Source organism: Cyprinodon variegatus, unplaced genomic scaffold (genome assembly GCF_000732505.1).
Source record: "Cyprinodon variegatus isolate N-32 unplaced genomic scaffold, C_variegatus-1.0 Scaffold1218, whole genome shotgun sequence".
Taxonomy (NCBI): Eukaryota; Metazoa; Chordata; class Actinopteri; order Cyprinodontiformes; family Cyprinodontidae; genus Cyprinodon; species Cyprinodon variegatus.
Genome location: NW_015151671.1, coordinates 150,214 through 154,023, shown reverse-complemented (window position 1 = coordinate 154,023; position 3,810 = coordinate 150,214). Strand labels below are relative to the sequence as shown.

The window sequence follows — 3,810 nt, the reverse complement described above, 5'->3', positions numbered from 1 at the left end:
GCTACACCCTGTGGGTCTAGATACGGCCGAGACGGTGAGGAAGTGGGGGAAAGTTTGACCGACAACGGAGGGACATGATGGCGAAAAAGAGCGGAGATCAGGGGGGAAAAAGGGTCCCAGCGTTCTCGCACACCTCGCTCTTCTAGCGGGTCAAATTTCACGAGTTGTTTTCCGCAATTTCGGTGATAAAAACAAAACTAGCCAGCCTCCTGTCTGCGGCACTCTCTGCGGCAATCTTTCGTCAGCTTTTTAAAAATTTTGTCTTAGTCACAATGACAAAAATCTATTTTAGTCTTAGTAATATTTAGTCATTGCCTTCCCGATTTAGTTTTAGTCTTAATCTAAATGACGAAAATCAATTTTAGTCAACGCTGTAAATAATAGAACTTCTCCACACACTGCTTTATTTAACATATATATCACACTGTACAGAATAACAATTCTTCACACACAGCTTCTATTTTTCTCTATTTTATTTATCTAACACTGTGCAGAATAGAACTTCACACACTGATTCTCTTTTTAACATATATCCCTCTGCACACATTGAACCTTCTGTCGGCTTGTTTCATCATATCCACAAAGTCTTTATCCTCAATGGTCCTTGCAGGCAGGCCAGAACGCCCAATCCACTTTGCCATTGAGTTCTCCAGGGCTTTCTGCTCTTTGGAGTCAGGTTTGTACGGTGGAGGGGGGGCTCCCACCATCTCTGCAACAGACTTCCCTTCCTTCCCCAACCTCTGATCTGGCTGTGGTGTCACTGTGTCAGGAATCTAGTTTGGAGAAAGAAATTTAAACGATTACCATCCAGAGTATCAGTAGAACATCTTTCTTCTATGACAGAGAGACAGACAGATACAGGCACAGGAAGGTACACACACATCCAGCTTTGTTTTCAAGACATATGGGGACATTTCGTTGACCTGCATTCATTTTATAAGGCCTAACCCAGACCCTTACCCTTACCCTAACTCTAACTAACTAATCCTAACCTAAACTGAATTCACACCTTAGTCCTAAACCTAACCCCGACTCAAAGAACAGAACTTTACCATATAGGGACCAGTTGAATGTCCCCATATGTACCTGTAAGTCCTCCATGTAGGATATTTTTCAAAATACTTCCCTCACATTGTAGGTAAAACAAGACCACATATCCACATGCATTCGCGCTCACGGACAAACATATACATTCACACACACACCCATTTCCACTACTACAGGCCCACCCATTCCTTACCTTCTTTCATACGGCAGCGTGTTCAGAAGTCGCTTAAAATTCGCTGTGTTCTTTCCTGCCATGTTGAAGCCGCAGACTCTTTGGTGCGTCCTTCCTCCCGTGTTTTCCTTCGCGTTGTAAACGAAGTAGCTTTATACATCCAGGCATTGTTTAACAAACCACACACCGGTATCCACCATGACGGCGAACTGGAGCTATGAGTATTAGCCTTCTGCTACTGACTGGGCGGTGCGAGGCGCTGTGGGATAGGCGCCGTTTAGGGACAAACAAGGCGACAACGCGTAATCTTCTATGAAGCTCAAGAAACAGTTATATTAACAATTACAAATTCATTATAAACAATTACTGTTCTTAATGTCCATTCGTCAATGGATCACACATTTAGTCTGTCTCAGTCTCGTTGACGAAAATCATTGTTTATTTTCGTCATATTTGTATTTTCTGGAAACAATTCTTGAGTGTTTTCTTCTCGTCATCGTCACGGGAAAAAGGGGCGTTGATGAAATATTTTCATCATCGTCATGGTTGACGAAATTAACACTGGTCTGGGGTCACCTACAATTGGGAGAGGTGCAGCAGAGTGTCTGTGGAGGGAGCGGGGACATCTTTCACTGCGACACCTACGCAGAGGACCAGGTTTCGAAATATCAATCAGCCTTAAGCTGCTTGCAGCCTTCATTAAATGTGTAACTCTGGTTTATTACTTGAAACAGCATTTAGTAAATACAGCGTCCAGGTTATTCTAGCACCTGATTAATGACCAATACAGCTTTCCATAATCAGAGGTTCAGCAGGGAGATGTTTAAAGCTTAGTGTGAAAGAAAAAAACATTAGCCAAAAGGAGGCTAATGGGCGCACAGCAGACAAATTAATGTGAGAATTGATAAAATATCCAAAAATGGGAGCAAAAGAGAAAAATCTCAGAGATGAAACTTAAACTGCAGCCAGTTTACAGAAAACTGGACAATAAGCAAGACATGAAATAAGAAAAAAAACTAAGATCACTGCAGTTTAAAGGAAAGAACCTTGGAGCCGTTTGAAAGTCAAACTCCTTTAAATCTTTAAAGTCAAAAGTGTTCTTTGCTCGGGGATAAACATCGTTAACGTTCCGACTATTTAGTCCTGGTCATGTGATTCTCTGGCCTCTGATTGGACCGTCCTGATGCTGCGAGTTTTCTCTCTCACAGCAGCAGTGAGTTCCTGCAGAAAACACTGAAAAAGATGTTTGCTTTGACTCAGTCTCTGGTCAACCAACCACCTGTTGCTTTCTCTCCACACTCCCCTCATTCTTCTCTTTCCAGAGCAAACAGGCTGAAATAAAAGCTGCGTGTGTGTGTGTTTGGTGGGGGGGTGCTGTGGTATGTGAGTTACACAAACGCCGTCAGTAATCCAGGCATGCTGCTTCCTGTCTCTGCAGAGGCCGAGCTCTTCGCTGGAATCTCTGGAAAATTGATCTGCCCCTTGTTTTCCTGCCTGACAGTCGACCGTGTGGGCACAGTGATCCAGAAGGCGGTCACCACGGCAACAAGGCTGAAGGAAACAGAGAGCGGGAAGAAGAAGAAGAGGAGGAGGAGGAGGAGGAAGAACAGGTAGGCCAAATGAACTCAGCAGGCTGGAACTTCAGAACCAGACGACCTTCTAGAGATCTTTCCCTCATGGGTTCCAGCATCTCAGGCTGCTGCTCCTTCCACAGCAAACAGGGATGATCCATCACTGCCAGAACCTCACAGAAAATTGATTAATTTGAAGAACCTTCAGGTCTGAGCAGACTGATGTTCAGCTTCTTCAGGGATGGACCAACATGGAGGAGGCTGGGTCATGGTATGGGCTTGGATGTGAAAGGATTTAGGACCCAGGAAAGAGACGATGATGCTGGACTGGAAGAGCCAACGATGGCTTCCAGAAACTCCTGCAAGCTTCCAGCTTTGTGTTCCACTCATGGAGCCAGTCTAGAAGAAGGAACGTTTTTGTGAAACAGCAGGACTAGACTGGAGCCTTAGTCACGGCTCCATCTTCATGGATCCCAGCTTCCTGAAGAAGCTCCCTAACTGGGACCATGGCAGGTGGAGCTGAAGGAGGAGCGACTGTCAGCAGCTCCAGTTTCACTCCTTTGATCCGAGCGTCTCAGCTTCACACACATTACAGCGACGCCACAGACCTGCAGGGACGGCTTAAAAAAGCCAGAGTGTCTCTGAGGTCAGACCAGGATGGAAAGATGACCTGCAGTCGGTTGGTTCTGTTCATCTTCTCTGCCCTTCAGTCCCTCCGCAGTCTGCAACGAGAGGCTGGAGCAAATGAAGACCACATGTTCTAAGACGCGCTACACACTGCGCTACAGCAGAACCAGAACCAGGGAGAGAAACCCTGAGTCCACATGTGGAAACCTGGAGCTTTCAGCAGATCAATGAGATCAGATCAGCGAAGCAGAACCACAGCCAGAAGATCCAGGATCTCCTCCATGATGCCAGCAACACCAGGAGGAAGTGGAAATACGCTAACCCATCGCATACATCGTGATCACAGCTGGCTGGTGATGGAGGAGAAGAACACCCTGCTGTTCCTGGACTTCA

At 45.7% G+C, this 3,810-nt stretch overlaps 1 long non-coding RNA gene across 1 annotated transcript in view; it reads left to right on the top strand.

Moving 5' to 3' along the window:
* LOC107102223 overlaps nucleotides 1-3,454 on the top strand; it is an 8,899-nt gene extending 5,445 nt beyond the window's left edge. Inside the window, exons 2-3 of the long non-coding RNA XR_001482121.1 lie at nucleotides 2,658-2,829; nucleotides 2,934-3,454. This is a non-coding gene — a long non-coding RNA (uncharacterized LOC107102223). The remainder of the gene's footprint in view (nucleotides 1-2,657; nucleotides 2,830-2,933) is intronic.
* The last annotated feature ends 356 nt before the right edge of the window (nucleotides 3,455-3,810 follow it).